The following is a 17,499-nucleotide window of genomic DNA, read 5'->3' as shown; positions in this document are numbered from 1 at the left end:
GTGAGAGCTCTGATTTCCCTTATTTTATCATGGTGATTGTTTCTCCTTATGTAGCTCGGCGTCAACAAAATATTTTCGCATTCGGAGGAGAATGTTGGCAATTTGAGTTTGGTGAGATTGCTCCGAAGCGAAAAACGCCTTTGTTTTAATGGTGTCCACCTAAAATTCTGTATCATTTCAGTGACACTCTCTCCATGGACAAGAAGAATTGCTTTTATTGAGTAATTTAAACTGCTTCACTACTCCTACGTTACTCATAGTTGACAGCTGTTCTTGATCCGAATTCTGAAATATTTACTTCGTCTTCTTTTGTGAAGGCATTTCGGAAGGCCGTGTTTAGTAACTCTGTTTTGGCAGCACTGTCTTCGATAGTACACCCATCGCTATCGCGGAGAAAGGGCACTGATTGTGTCTTGCCGCTAGCATACTTCACCTACGACCAGGATCTCCTTGTATTTTCTGCCAGGTTTCGAGTCAAAGTTTCGTTGTGGAAACTATTATAAGCAGCTCGCATTGACGTACGCGCTAAATTTCGAGTTTCTGTAAAAGATCGCCAATCTTGGAGATTTTGCATCTGTTTAAATCTGGCATGTTTTTTTTTTTCGTTGTTTCTGTAACAGTGTTCTGACCTGTTTTGTGTACCAAGGACGATCAGCTCCGTCGTTTATCGATTTATTTGGTATAAATCTCTCAGTTGCTGCCGACTCTATTTCTTTGCATTCAAGCCACATCAGGTCTATACTTATATTGTTAATTGGGAAGGAGTGGAGATTGTCTCTCAAAAAAGGTGTCAAGTGTATTCTTATGTGTTTATTTGAATAGGTATGTTTTTCATTTACGTCTGCAGCATTTGGGGGTTACAATATTCAATCTCGCTACGACAATCCTGTGTTCACTAATCCCTGTATCCGTTCTGATGCTCGTTATTAACTCAGGATTATTTGTTGCCAAGAGTTCAAGTGTGTTTTCACAACAGTTTACTATTCGCGTGGCCTAATGAACTAACTGCTCGAAAATTTTTGCAGAGAATGCGTTTTGCACAATTTCGGATGATGTTTCGTGCATTCTTCCGGAATTAAATGTGTATTTTCGCCAACATATCGAGGGCAAGTTAATGTCACCACCAACTACAATCGCATGAGTCGGTTATGTGTTAGAAATCAAACTCAGATTTTCTTTGAACCTTTCAGCAATTGTATCATCTGAATTGGGAGGTCGGTAGAAGGATCGAATTATTTTATTAACATTTCAGTGAAATTATTTTCTCGTAATCTGGATTGTCATCATTTTGTTTGTTGAGACAATGGCTTTGGAGGACGTGAGAGCTCATATTGTAGACTGAAGCGGTGTTATCGCATTTATAGCTAGTACAAAGAAGAGGGCCTACCGACGGGATTCGTTGAACAAGGTAATCATTCCAAAAAATATCGACATTCCCCAAAAACGTATACTACATTCCGCCACTGATATGCTCCCACAGAAATTTTGGAAACTCGGCGCCTTTTTCAAAATGTACTCGTAAACGAAAGACAGAGTACAACTACAAAAACCAGTGCAGCATGTTTCTCAACTTAAATAAAATCTTTACGCTTGTATTTCAGGAAAAAATCCCCCTAGGAATGAAACACGTTTAGGCATTAAAGCAAAACATAGCTAAGTACTTGTAAAATGGAAGACCATCTTTAATTCATTATTACAAGTATATTTACAGTCATTAATCAGTTAATAATCCGGTCGCACAGCCGAGCGAGGTGGCGCAGTGGTTAGCTCACTGGTCTCGAATTCGGGAGGACGACAGTTCAAACCCGCATCCGTCCATCCTGATTTAGGTTTTCCGTGATTTCCCCAAATTTCTTCAAGCAAATGCCGGGATGGTTGCTTAGAAAGGGCTCGGCCGACTTTCTTCCCCACCCTTCCCTAATCTGAGGGGACGGATGACCTCGCTGTTTGGTCCTCTCCCCCAAATTAACCAACCAACCAAACGGTCACACAGACAACGAAACACTTTGTCAGGTACATATTTTTACGAATTTCCGGCATGCTGCAGGTGAAAATTAGGTCTGCAACTTATCTCATAATTGAAATTAATTGTTGTAGTTTCGTCAGAAGTTGCATTGAGAAGTACCTTTTTTTTTTATTTCTTGCTAGTAAGTAGTTTCGGACACTTGAGTCCATTTGCGAAAGATCCAAAAGTGTGACAAACACGGGCGACAGCTCATGTACAAAAAACTGCCCCTGCAGCGATCAGAACAGTACTATGCGCCCATAGTACCGTTCTGATCACAATATTTTACTGCTGTTGAGTCGGCCATAACACCACATTGATCACTGCAGGGGAAGCTTTTTGTGCATGAGCCGTCGCCTGTATTTGTCACACTTACAGATGGTTTAAAAATGGACACAGATATCTGAAACTCGTCACCATCGAGAAATAAAAAAAAATGATTCTTCTTAATACAACTTATGACAAACCTACAACTACCATTTATTACATTTTATGTGGTAATTATAATATCACAACTTTAGGGTTGCTGCCGGGGATGAGGGGAGTGGGACGGGGAGGGTGGGGGTGGGTCAGCAATCTGGAACAGAGAGCAGTTGACAGGAAATATTCCGAATGGTGCCGACTTCTGACGATCAGTACTTGGCAGCCGGCGGCCTACTTGTTGCGCCCTTGCTGTAGATCGTCTATTGGGGGGGGGTTGATAACATATTCATTTTTTTATGTAGGCCATAGATGTGTGTGATGTCCTTAGGTTAGTTAGGTTTAAGTAGTTCTACGTTCTATTAGGACTGATAACGTCAGATGTTAAGTCCCATAGTGCTCAGGGCCATTTGAACCATATGTAGGTTACCACTCAAGAACAAGTCGGTACGTATGCGCCGTGTGCCGCTCCATAATATCAATATTGGTTTTTAAGCAATAAGTTTGACAACCACTGACTTAAAGAACACTGTTTTCTCAGTCTGTGTCTCTGTCTGTCCGACTGTTAAGACCAGTTTTCTCAGGCATGAGTAGACGTAACAAACTGAAATTCATGTCGCATAATACGGTCTACAGTCCCTTGGCAGTGTAAAAAAAATTAAGCTTCTAAATCAGTACAATCAAAAGATACGGCCATTTACGTCTCTTATTTTGATACTCGCAAATTGATTCATCAAACCCGATGGTTACTTACCGTTGACCTTGAATCATGAACTTTAGCAAAAAATACACACATTAGAAAATGCTTTGTTTCACCCCGGTTCCCAGAACTCCTGAAGATCGACGTTGACTGTGGATATTGTATCACAGACACAGTTCCTTTTACTGTTCAGAGATGTCGCTAAACCCTCCCGAAGATGTAAACTATCATGCATGGGCAGCGCCCACTAGACGGAGGAGGCCCGACAGCAGATCAGTTCCAGACATTCCACAAGGAAGGATGTACACGACTCGTGTTGTCTGCAGTTCAACCATGCCTGGACGACCAATACCGCGGTTCGATCGCGACCGCATTGTTACTTTGTGCCAGGAAGGGCTCTTAAGAAGGGAAGTATCCAGGCGTCTCGGAGTGAACCAAAGCGATGTTATTCGGGCGTGGATGAGATACAGAGAGACGGGAAGTGTGGATGACATGCATCGCTCAGGCTGCCAAAGGTTTACTAGTGCAGTGGATGACCGCCACCTACAGATAATGGCTCGGAGGAACCCAGCAGCAACGCCATCATGACGCATAATGCTTTTCGTGCACCCACAGGACGTCGTGTTACGACACAAACTGCGCGCAATAGGCTGCGTGATGCGCAACTTCACACCCTACGTCCATGGAGAGGTTCATCTTTGCAACCACGGCAGCGTGCAGTGCATTACAGATGGACCCAACAACATGCCGAATGGACCGCTCAGGTTTGGCATCACGTTCTCTTCAGCGATAAGTGTCGCATGTGACCTCAACCAGACAATCATTGGAGATGTGTTTGAAGGCATCCCGGTCAGGCTGAACGCTTTAGACACAATGCCCAGCGAGTGCAGCAAAGTGGAGGTTCCCTGATGTTTTGGGGTTACATTACGTGGACCGACATACACCACTGGTGGTCATGGAAGGCTCCGTAAAGGCTGTGCGGTACGTGAATGCCATCCTCCGACCAATAGTGCAACCACATCGGCAACATATTGGCGAGGCATTGGTCTTCATGGACGACAATTCGCATTCCCATCGTGCATATCTAGTGAATGACTTCCTTCAGGATAACGACATCGCTCGAATAGGGTGGCCAGCATCTTCTCCGGACATGAACCCTATCGTACATGGCTGGGATAGATTGGAAAAGGTTGTTTATGGACGACTTGACCCACCAACCACTCTGAGGGACTTAAAGCGAATAGCCGTTGAGGAGTGTCACAATCTGGACCAACAGTGCCTTGATGAACTGGTGGATAGTATGCCACGACGAATACACGGATGCATCAGTGCAAGAGGACGTGCTACTAGCGTAGTAGAGGTAGCGGTTTGTACAGCAATATGGACCACTGCCACTGAAAGTCTCGCTGTATGGTGGTACAACATGCAATGTGTGGTTTTCATGAGCAATAAAAGGGGTAGAAATGATGTTTATGTTGATCTCTATTCCAATTTTCTGTACAGGTTCCGGAACTCTCGGAACGGAGGTGATGCAAAAATTTTTTGGTGTGTGTACAAGTAAAGGAAAAGGGAAGTGGTTTTGTTCGTTAGCATTGCATGTCAGTATAACTACAGAATTAGTAATATAAATGAAAAAGAATCTTAGCAAATGTGAAATCACCCAAAAAGTTTAACTTGAAATTTAAGTTAAAATATTCCCGAAACCCCTGGAATTCCTGATATTGATATCTTCCCGCTATCGATATCGACAACAGGCAAAAATCGTCAAGTTTCTCAGTCCCCAGAATGGATGAACTGTCTGCAGACGTAATTAGGTTTATAGGGGACCATCAGTGCGCAAGTCCCGCTCACACCTGGTCGACTTCATTGTCTGACTACAGTTCTTATTTTCTGGTGAGTAAAGATATCGTTGCAGCCAAACGCAGTTTATCCTGTATTTTCTAATGTTATTGCTGAAGATGAAATGGGAAGCAACGGAAACATTTTTTATAGACTTATGGCGATGGGAATGGGTCCTGCGTAGTCTTCCAAACGTAAAACTTGAATCACGTGTACGATAATGAATTCTAAAAGAAAACATTAGTTCTAGTAATTTTTCCCCACGCAGCGCGAGCAGTAATAAAACCGACGAATAGCAGGGACGTATTCCTGACTGGAAATGGAAAAAAAGGTGCTATGAACATGTGTCCGCAAAATGCATCGCTGTCACAGTAGATGGCGCTGACGAGTGGTCTTTCCTCTGACCATGTGCCGTGCGTTTATTGTGTGTTTCAGGCTGTCTGATTGACGCAGTGTACTGTGAGCAGCAGAATGGTGTGGTACTCATGTCGAGAACAAGCCGAGATGTTCATGTATACAGCCAAGTAGATTGAAACAGTCGAGAGGCGGCACACCTGTACTAAAACAAGTACCCTTACAGACAACAAAACACATTAGACGTCATTTGACGCTCTTTTTGGGTCCTTTCAGATAGACGAACGTGCAGGGAGGCGGCGGACTGTGCGTACACCAAATTTGGTGTAGCGGGTTCTACAAGATATTGACACCTACCCTAGTAGAAGCTTAAGGTAAGTAGCCTGCCAACATGATGTAAGCCAGATTTCGATTATCGCTTACGAGTATCTTGTATGACAACCGCTGCAATCCCTATCACCTGCAGTTCCATGAAAGCCACTTCGGACTTCGCTTGTGACGTGGATGTAATGTAGATCTTCCGGCAAAATTTGTGGTCGTTGGACGCGGACCGTCCGTTTTCGGACATATGTTGGTAGTACAGTTTTACTCCATTTTCAGTCAGCAATCCGTTCGAAATGGTTCGAATGCCTCTGAGCACTATGGGACTTAACATCTGAGGTCATCATTCCCCTAGAACGTAGAACTACTTAAAACTAACTCACATAAGGACATCACACACATCCATGATCGAGGCACGATTCGAACCTGCGATCGTAGCGGTCTCGCGGTTCCATTCTGAAGCGCCTAGAACTGCTCGGCCACTGCGGCCGGCCTGAATCAGTTCCTTCAGTTTGTCGATTTTAGTCATGTTCACCCCGTATACGTGGAGTTAGGGGAAGCTAACAGCACTGAAAGTGAGGAGGACATGTTCTGCGTAAATTGTTTTATTAGTGAATTAACATGCGACAAACGAAAATGGAAAAAATAATTATCACGGGAAGTTTTATTATCAAAAGCTGTAATTATTATTAGCCTGGTGAAAGTTTTATATAAAATAATATTATTATGGTAACAGACGTACGAGAAATGTGCGAAGCTCTGTCTTTGACAATCAGTATTCTGACTGACAACAGAAAACGGAAATTAACTACTCTTTTTGTAAATCATAAAAATTCAGTTGTCATCTACCTAACTGCAATTTTTAAGATATTCTCTAACATCTCCTAATAATTAATACTGTACTGCTCCTGCACGCGACAGACAACTTCTTACCTCGTCTTGCCGCTGCAACTTCTCGAATATTCTGCATCCAGCAATACAGTAAAATAGTTGAAAAGAACACGACTACGTTTTTAAGCGGTGTAAAAAAAGAAAGTTTTAATATACTATGTCCTGAAAATTGACCATTTACTCATACTGTCCCTCCTTCGACAGTTTGATTAGCAAAATATTTAGTTATTCCACAACGTCTTCAATCAATAAGCACGTATCTGCTCACAACAAAAATACGAATATTACTTTCAATGTTCCCATACAAAGGTCTGACAAAATCCCTTCAGTGCGCAAGCAAGCAACAATTACGTGCTGTGAAAAGTCAAATTACCAAAAATACTCGATTAATACGAAAATGTCCAGCTACTCTCAACAACTGTTCGCTCGCTATCACTCGCGATAATATCATCTCAGTGTCCGATTTTCGTCACATAGACAACTGATGCGTAAAAAACGTGAAAGCCAATCTATGGGGACCCCGTGATATTAACGGCTCAGAATTTAATACAGGTAAGGAGTAATTGCTGCTGAATGTATTTCTTTAGTATATGGGTTTTTCCACCTGGCTATAAAATTTACGTTGTGCGCTCCCATATATAGTCCTCAAGTATCTGTGCAGTAAATGGTCGTGCCAGTTTTTGGCACTCTACATCATATTAAATTTGCTTATTCTAAAGGTGGCAGGGGTAAAATACAGGGAGCGAAAGGCTATTTACAATTTGTACAGAAACCAGATGGCACTTATAAGAGTCGAGGGACATGAAAGGGAAGCAGTGGTTGGGAAGGGAGTAAGACAGGGTTGTAGCCTCTCCCCGATGTTATTCAATCTGTATATTGAGCAAGCAGTAAAGGAAACAAAAGAAAAATTCGGAGTAGATATTAAAATCCATGGAGAAGAAATAAAAACTTTGAGGTTCGCCGATGACATTGTAATTCTGTCAGACACAGCAAAGGACTTAGAAGAGCAGTTGAACGGAATGGATGGTGTCATGAAGGGAGGATATAAGATGAACATCAACAAAAGCAAAACGAGGATAATGGAATGTAGTCGAATTAAGTCGGGTGATGTTGAGGGTATTAGATTAGGAGATGAGACACTTAAACTAGTAAAGGAGTTTTGCTATTTGGGGAGCAAAATAACTGATGATGGTCGAAGTAGAGAGGATATAAAATGTAGACTGGCAGTGGAAAGGAAAGCGTTTCTGAAGAAGAGAAATTTGTTAACATCGAGTATAGATTTGAGTGTCAGGAAGTCATTTCTGAAAGTATTTGTATGGATGTAGCCATGTATGGAAGTGAAACATGGACGGCAAATAGTTTGGACAAGAAGAGAATAGAAGCTTTCGAAATGTGGTGCTACAGAAGAATGCTGAAGATTAGATGGGTAGATCACATAACTAATGAGGAGGTACTGAATAGGATTGGGGAGAAGAGGAGTTTGTGGCACAACTTGACCAGAAGAAGGGATCGGTTGGTAGAACATGTTCTGAGGCATCAAGGGATCACCAGTTTAGTATTGGAGTGCAGCGTGGAGGGTAAAAATCGTAGGGGGAGACCAAGAGATGAATACACTAAGCAGATTCAGAAGGATGTAGGTTGCAGTAGGTACTGGGAGATGAAGAAGCTTGCACAGGATAGAGTAGCATGGAGAGCTGCATCAAACCAGTCTCAGGACTGAAGACCACAACAACAACACAAAGTGCGAATTAATATGGAAAATCTTTTGCAGGTGATACGACAGGTTTTTAAGATGTCTGTCGGGATATGGAGGAATAGTAAATCGATTAGTAGGTTCAAATAGTTCAAATGGCTCTGAGCACTATGGGACTTAACATCTGAGGTCATCATACCCTAGAACTTACAACTACTTAAAACTAACTAACCTAAGGGCATCACAAACATCCATGCCCAAGGCAGGATTCGAACCTGCGACCGTAGCGGTCGCGCGGTTCCAGACTGAAACGCCTAGAACCGCACGGCCACTGCGACCGGCCCGATTAGTAGGAGGAGCATCCAAAGAAGAAAACATTCAATGCTCAGCTGTTTCTAAGACCACACTCGTTAGTCTAATTTGATGTACTCCACGCTAGTACCGGGTGGTTATAATTGAAGTGGAGCGACTCACATAGATCCAGTGTGGACTGTAATTACGTATGGCAACAAAAATTGGTATATATTCTAAAGCGTTAATGCGAAACCGATTCACGCTGGAAAACAATAGCTCCAATTTTCCAGAATGAGATTTTCACTCTGCAGCGGAGTGTGCGCTGATATGAAACTCAGTGGCAGATTAAAACTGTGTGCCTTTTTACGTACAACTGCTCTGCCAACTGAGCTACTTAAGCAGGACTCTCGCCCCAGTCCTCACAGTTTTACTTCCGCCAGTACCACGTCTCTTACCTTCCAAACTTCACAAAAGCTTTCCTACGAACCTTGCAGAACTAGCACTCCTGGAAGAAAGGATATTGCGGAGACATGGATTAACCACAGCCTGGGGGATGTTTCCAGGATGAGAAATTCTGGAAACATCCCCCAGGCTGTGGCTAAGCTATGTCTCCGCAATATCCTTTCTTCCAGGAGTGCTAGTTCTGCAAGGTTCGCAGGAGAGCTTCTGTGAAGTTTGGAAAGTATGAGACGAGGTACTGGCGGAAGTAAAGTTGTGAGGACGGGGCGTGAATCGTGCTTGGGTAGTTCAGTTGGTAGAGAAGTTGCCCGCGAAAGGCAAAGTTGGCGATATCGAGTCTCGGTCCGGCACACAGTTTTAATCTGCCAGAAAGTTTCAGCTCCAGTTTTGCCTACAACGTGCAAATTTGGTGCTGTGACTAAAAGAATGGCCTTCGGATCAGGTGGAGACTGAACGTGTTCCTGCTGGACGCTTTCTTTTAGATATGCCCAGCTCACTGGTATTTTCTAATTTTAGTATCATCTTCTTTAAACCATTTAATGACATCGGGCCTCTACTCAGACCCTTCAGTGTGCGACACTCTCTTAATGGCGCAGTGTAATTGCTGCCGTTCACATGCAACAGTTTCACTAACAGCGCACGGTCTCTCTTCTCGATAGCTTTAGTGTTCACCCACGTTATGGCTTGTCAAATGACAGCGTGGGTGTTATACGTCATAAAAAGTGTATAGCACCATATTTGCACCTGGTGGCCACAATTGCAACTAATTAGTTTTCCAACGTAAATCGGTTCTCCATTAACGCATTAGCATATCAGCCAGGTTTCGCTGCCATACGATAATTACAGGCCACACTGGACCAGCGTGAGTAGCTGCACTTTAATTACAGCCTCCCGGAGTAACGTAGATTATCAGTACTGATAACAGTACTGGAATTAGTTCACCAAATTCCAGAGCAGGAAATGGGACACTGCGGTTATAAGTGGCCGTCATGCCCCTGTGTTTGGGTGTTTACAGTGCTCAATCTGCGACGAATCTACACCATCCAGTCACGTTAATCCAACCATAGTCTGTGTTCTACGTCACTGGTAAACGACCATTCGTAGACGGCAGATGGAAGCACTATACGTGGAGGATATATAAAGCGTGGCCGAGAAAAAGACGGTGTGGCCGGGAGAGGGGGGGGGGGGGAAGGAGACGCAGACAACACTGTAGTCGTTCTCGTAATGCGAAAACGGAGCGCGATGTATCTGACATCCAACAGGCTATGCTCACTGACAGGGTTGAAGTATTTCCGAAACTGACAAGTCTGTAACCGGATCGCGCGCGGTCGTAGTTAAAACATACCGTGCACGAAAAAATGAAACATTTCAAAACCGGCGTCGAAGCATCTGTGGGGCACCACGGGCAATAGACGAGAGGGGTAAACGATGGCTGCTGAGGCGTGTACGGACTAATAGACGTGGGACTGATGAGCAATTAACCACCCAGATGAACCAAGTGACTATTAAGAATATCTCCTCAACCACTGTTCAGCAAATGTTGCTGCGTGTGGACCACCGCAGTACGTGCCTCCTTCGTGCACCCATGCTGACTGCTGTTCATTGGCGAAGAAGACTGGAATTTGCACGACAGTAACGCAAGTGGACTTCCGGTGAGTGGCGACAGGTGGCCTTTTAAGACGTAGTCATGTACACAATCGGTACTGCCACTAAAATCACAGCCTCTTTCCGCACAGGTAAAATAAATCATCTAAAATCATTAACTGCGATCTGGTAACGCTGATGATCATGTTTAGGAAAGTCACGTGAGAATATTTGTAGGAATTACGCGCAGAGACAACCATAAGCTTTTATAATGAACATTTATTTTCATGAAAACTGGTATTAACATCTAAGAAGGAGTATCCCACTATTAACAGTTGCTCTGTCTGATTACTTCATAAGGAAGCACTAAACTGATATCGCTATAGATGATAAAGGACTTCTCTTGTTTAAATCAAATACGAAACTCCAGGAAAGGAAAGAATAGACTAACACACTCGCAACTGGATCCACACAGCAGAAAGTAAAATTAGCAGAAAATTACGGCAGAGGGGTTCGTAACGAATGGCTTCAGATGAAAACTGAATGAAATAAGCGCATGTAAGGAATACACTAAATGATCCGAAGAATATGCACTACACTAATACGAAACAAAAATTCCACATGACTGAGTATCCTAACAAAAGTAGCAAACACGCGAATTACCGTAACGGATGAAAACTGAATAAGTAATTGAAACAAAATCGACAAGGATTAAGGCAAATGCAGTGTGCTGATTAAGCAGTGAATCGTAGAAGTTGAGCACTCGACTTGCTCGTAGCAACACGTCCTGCATACGAGCAAAGCAAGTTTCGACAACACAAAAATGCACCACTAATTCCACACGGAAAAAAAAGAATACGGAATCTAAAATAACTAAAGTATACACATGGAATCAGAAACAGCTGGAGCTGAAGGCTCATTGAATGAAACGTGAACACGTGAAGTAAATGGGACAAAGCACACAGGTAGAGGATAGAATGAGACCCAAATAAATATTAAAGTGATAGCAATAGAAAGAATTACACACACACACACACACGAAGTCACAATTACATACGCATTCACTCTCAAGAAAGAACTGTCCTTTTCAACTAAGTCTCAGGAAGTATCTCACAGTTCCAGATCTGAGAGTTTCAATGTACAAAGCAACTCCCTCAATAATTTAGTATTTCACGGAAATATTACCATCCCCGATTGTAAATAAACCATGGAACATGAACAAAGAAAAAGAAGCATACAAAACATAGCTATTATTGTTTTACAAGTAATACCATTCCAGTTTACAGTTGCTTTCCCAGGTTCTGTCTCTGCACTCTAAATTATTTTTATAAGATGTGCCCCACACTTAATTGCCTCCCCGGGGGCACATGGATAATACATTACAGTACCTCTTGCTAGCAAGCGTGGATCTTAGAGTATCATTTAGAGGTTGGCCTGATGGAAAGTAATAGGTGACTGGGCTACATTCATCGAGTGCAGATTTACGTTCAGGTTGTCATATTCAAACACAGTTATCATTCTATCTCGTGTCACCGTATGCTGATGTCATGCCTACTGACTTTTCTAGTTGATTGACATTTCTTTTCGGCAAGCTTAATGACCACTGAAAGACAAACACTGATCATGTTCAACAATAGACTTCGAGATAACTTGATTATTTATTAGTCTATATGTACCACTGCAGTTCGTGAAAGTACTACATCAATTGCAATAGAAACCAGAGTTCCTTTTTTAATTTAAGTGACTACTACCATTAAAAAGAGTAACACTACATGTTCTAGTTTTTTAATTATGATCCTTTCCATAAGCAGACGGTTGTTACTGTGCTAAAATTAATTCCGGGCTTTATACGAAAATTTAAAATTTAAAATTCGTAAATTCTAATGAACGACAGAGTTTATGGAAGCCAGCCAGTTTCCCCGTTCTGTTATTCAGCTTGGCAGTAGATTGTCTTTCTATGTCTGAATTACTACTTCCCCATCACACATGGTCTACTGTTTCACTAACTCCTGTGCATACACACATGACGTCGTTGAGTGCTCTGAAACGATGACACACTGTTCAGTTTTTCGTGTCCCGTTGGCATCAGTCTAAAGTTAAAATGTACAAGTGAACTGGCTGACAAGTTCTTCGCTGTCATCAATACATGTCTGTATTCTTATCATAGTCTTTCATCAGTTTTGTTCCCATTCTGTCGCAACTGCAATTTGCAGCATTTACAGGTATGTCATGAAAAATAAGGGAATTTCTGTTCTTTAACGTTCTCTTGTCATGTAGATGCATCTTTGACCAGCTATTCTACCAGTTCATTGAGGAAAAGGTGTACAAAAATTTGTAAACGCCGCTAGAAACGCATGCTTAAACACATATGCTAGCCAAAAATGCAGGTTGCGCTGTTTTATTTTACCACGGGCCGCAGCTGTGCAGTTTCCCCAGTAGGTTTCAAGTGGCAGCCATGATCTCAGTTCTGTTCTGTGTACGTGTGAGTGCACTATGTCGGAGAAGAGTTAATTTTTAACTTAGACAAATTGTTGGTGCTCGTATTGTAGATGCTTCTGTAACCATGGGAGCTGAAGTGTTTGGTGTTCCAAGAGGCCGCGTATCGAAGATTTAGACCACATATAGGGAAAGAGAAAATTCATCATCCGCTAAGTCACAACGCGGACGTAAGTGTGTGATGAGTTATCGTGACGGACGGTAACTGAAGAGGACTGTGACGAAAAATAAGGGGACGACAGATGCAAAATCGCTGCAGAACTGAATGTCGCACTCGCGAACCCTGTCATCGCCAAGGCAACACGGATCTCCATAACCAGGGAGTTACAGTGCGAGCTCCTGCAAATTCCCGTAACAGAGAAGCGTGATGCCGAAGCCATAATACAAGGACGATGGAGCGATTGATAATTATCATTTGGTGGGATAAGTCTAGTTCCACATAGTTTCCAACATCTCTCCAAGTTTACGTACCAATAGTGAAATATTGTAGGGGTTTGGTGATGATTTGGGCAGCAATATATCGGTATTCCATTTTGGCCCCATCGTTGCCGTGCTGCATTACTGCCAAGGATTATGTGATCGTTTTGGGTTTTCAGCTCCATCCCACGGTACGATGAGTCTTCCCAAATGAAGCTGTGTTCCAAGACGACAGAAGCCCTGACCACACAGCTCGAATCGTCCAGGACTGCTTTTGTGAGCATTATTGAGCCTTTGCGGTCTGGTTTGGACAGAAGGATATGTGATCGATATCCACTTCATCATCGCCTTCTGATCTTGCCACTAAATTCCCTTTAAAATAAATACAGAATTCGTATATATCCATTCCGAGCAGGCTGGAAGCTGTTTTGGATAATTACAGTCTTTTATACACCGTATTAGGCATGATAATGTGTTGTGTCTGTTGAGTTTCCAGAGTTTTTGTCCACTCCTTGTAAATAACTCCCGGCATATTTTCCACAAATGAAAAGGCCATAATTCAATAATTCAGTATCAACATTCAAACGTACTTATTTCTTTGGTTGGACTGTTGTAATGATTTGCTACTCTGACAATATAAGGCCGCCACTGCTAAACAAGACCACTGCACCTCCTAACCAGCAGTCTAATGTCTTAAGGTTTTAGAAAATTCATGCCGATTTCATAAGGCAGACATGTTTTTCCTCCCATCAGTCATTTATTCTTGTAATCAATGTACTTAAAAGCTACGCTAATAGTAGTTTAACATCGATCTACTAAACACACCAAAAAAAGTTTTGTATCATCTCCGTTCCGAAGTTCCGGGACCTGTACAGAAAATTGGAATAGAGATCAACGTAAATATCATTTCCGCCCTTTTCTTGCTCATGAAAACTACACATTGCATGTTGTACGACCATACAGCGAGACCTTCAGAGGTGGTGGTCCAGATTGCTGTATACACCGGTACCTCTAACACCAAGTAGCACGTTCTCTTGCATTAATGCATGCCTGTATTAGCCATGGCATCCTGTCCACAAGTTCATCAAGGCACTGTTAGTCCAGATTGTCCCACTCTGCAACGCCGATTCGACGTAGATCCCTCAAAGTGGTTGGTGAGTCACGTCGTCCGTAAACAGCCCTTTTCAGTCTATACCCGGCATTCTCGATAGGGTTCATGTCTGGAAAACATGCTGGCCCCTCTAATAGAGTGATGTCGCTATCCTGAAGGAAGTCATTCACAAGATGTGCACGATGGGGGTGCGAATTGTTGTCCATGAAGACGAATGTCTCGCCAATATGCAGCCGATATGATTGCGCTATCGGTCGGAGGACGGCATTCACGTATCGTACAGCTGTTACGGCGCCTTCCATGACCACCAGCGGCGTACTTCTGCCCCACATAATGGCATCTCAAAACATCAGGAAACCTCAACCTTGCTGCACTCGCTGGACAGTGTGTCTAAGGCGTTTAGCCTAACCGGGTTGCCTCCAAACACGTCTCCAACGATTTTCTGGTTGAAGGCATATGCGACACTCATCGGTGAAGAGAACGTGATACCAAACCTAAGCGATCTATTCGGCATGTTGTTGGGCCTATCTGTACCGCGCTGCATGGTGTCGTGATTGCAAAGATGGATCTCGCCATAGACGTCGGGAGTGAAGTTTCGCATCATGCAGTCTATTGCGCACAGTTTGAGTCGTACGTCTTGTGGTTGCACGAAAAGCATTATTCAACATGGTGGCGTTCCTGTCACGGTTTTTTCCGAGCCATTACACGTAGATAGCGGTTATCCACTGCAGTAGTAGCCCTTGGGCGGCCCAAGCTAAACATGTCATCGACAACCCGGAAGAGTTCTCGGCAGATGTCATCTACAGTTGCTGCCTCTCTGTATCTCATCCATGCCCGAACAATAGCGCTTTGGTTCACTCCGCGACGCCTGGACACTTCCCTTGTTGAGAGCCCTTCCTTGTACAAAGTAATAATGCGGACGCGATCGAACCGCGGTATTGGCCCTCCATACGTGGTTGAACTACAGACAACACGAGCCATGTACCTCCTTCTTGGTGGAATGACTGGAATTGACCGGCTGTCCAACCCCCTCCGTCTAATAGACGCTGCTCATGCATGATTGTTTACTTCTTTGGGCTGGTTTAGTGGCTTCTCTGAACAGTCAAGGGGACTATGTCCGTGATAAAATATCCACAGTCGACGTCTATCTTCAAGAGTTCGGAACTGAGGTGGTGCAAAACTTTTTTTGATGTTTGTGTTAACAATTATGTCAAGATCATTTTGTCGTCCAGCTCCCTCCAATATTTATTATGCAAGAAGATTTTGTCTTCTCTTTCTTCCAATTATTCTGTAGTACCTTCTCATTGCTTAAGTTGACTAGTATGTGGCGGTACTGATTTCTCTAGGTCCCATAAGGAAATTCCACGTAATGGTCCATGGACTTTCTTCTAGATGTAGTACTTATGGGCGTCCTTTCATTAGACTACAGACACAGAGTCTATCAGGAAACTGTTCCTGACAGTAAGACCATCGCTGGTGCTCAGTGAAGCTACCTCACCGGCTAAACTCCATTATACAAGTAAGTGAGGTACAAGATCATCTTACCACAAGACAAAGTAATCTTCAGAATGGGATATGTACCTCACTAAATACATATTAACGTACATACCACGAAATTTATTGCGCAGTGATACACGTAGATTGATTGCGTGGCACATATCAAGAAGACGTCTTCTCAAATGTGTGTGATATCTTGTTGTTTAGATTACCAGTTATCTCCTGGATTCAGCAGATAAGAAATTTTTGGCCTTACGCAGTTGAGTTTATTTGTATGAACGAAACATGTTTCTGCTATTCAAACTAGCCGTCTTTAATGGTCTATTATTTAAGTATGCATATTTTGGTATTATGTCTGTCGTGAATCTCAGCAGCTCTTTTAAATCAGTTTCTGTTTAGAATCATATAGTTGTGTTTGCCTTCCTTTTTTTCCAGTTAAGCTACATTCATTTTATGTCCTGCTCATGCATCAGTTTGTTGTTCTGTTTGTACTAAATGCACGTAGTATGGGTTTATTCCAAATTGTGTGTCACATTTAAACATTTATTTGCACATTTCACGATTTCAGGCTCCAGGGCTTACTAAGGGATCATACGAGCTGTAGGGGATGAGTGGCTTGGAGTGTTGGGATGGTGACAGAGGAGGGATGGTGGTGGGGCACTTGGTATGTCTGTGTCTCAGCTTTTTTATGGTAAACCATGGATTAGTTTGCATATTGTTTGCATATTCTGCTGTTGCTCTTATGGTCATTTAATTTTCGTATTTCCGTTTTTATTTATGAAATATTATTCCTTTACGGTCAGCACTTCCCATCTTTTATTGTGATGGCTTAAGATTCCCATAACTATTTTAATCCCAGTAAGTGTCCTTGATATGTGAAGAAGGTACAATCACTCTCCAGTTCCTTTAGATGTTCTTTGTACCTGACACTAAAATCTCTTGTAGTCATCCAACACTTTTACATTTTCAGCTGTTAAAGGTTAATATGGAATGACTGCAAGAAATTTTAATATCAGATATAAAGAACACTTAGAGATATTGAAGAGTGACTGTAGGAGCCTCACACATTCACAAACATTTATTTAAAGATGATCATCATCAAACTTAGATAAAAACAGTCATGATAGTCTTGTCGGAAAACAGCAAAAGGAAGGGTGTACCGACTGTAAAGGAAGAATATTTCATACAGTTGACCTTAAATAAAAATGAAAATAAGTTCAGTAAACAAAAGAGCAATAACAGAAGAACAGCAACTCATTGTCTTTTTACCATAAAAAACAAATTTAGACATACACTATCCCACAAATAGTGACGCACCAGACGCCCTCCTTTCATTCTCACCCTAAAGCCCCATCCCAGTCTCATCCTGTGGAGCTACCACCACGCCAGATGGCACAATGGTTGACACGTTGGAGTCG

The sequence above is a fragment of the Schistocerca nitens genome, chromosome 2 (genome assembly GCF_023898315.1).
Source record: "Schistocerca nitens isolate TAMUIC-IGC-003100 chromosome 2, iqSchNite1.1, whole genome shotgun sequence".
Taxonomy (NCBI): domain Eukaryota; kingdom Metazoa; phylum Arthropoda; class Insecta; order Orthoptera; family Acrididae; genus Schistocerca; species Schistocerca nitens.
The sequence above is the reverse complement of the archived record's forward strand: the minus strand, read 5'-3'. Positions refer to the sequence as shown.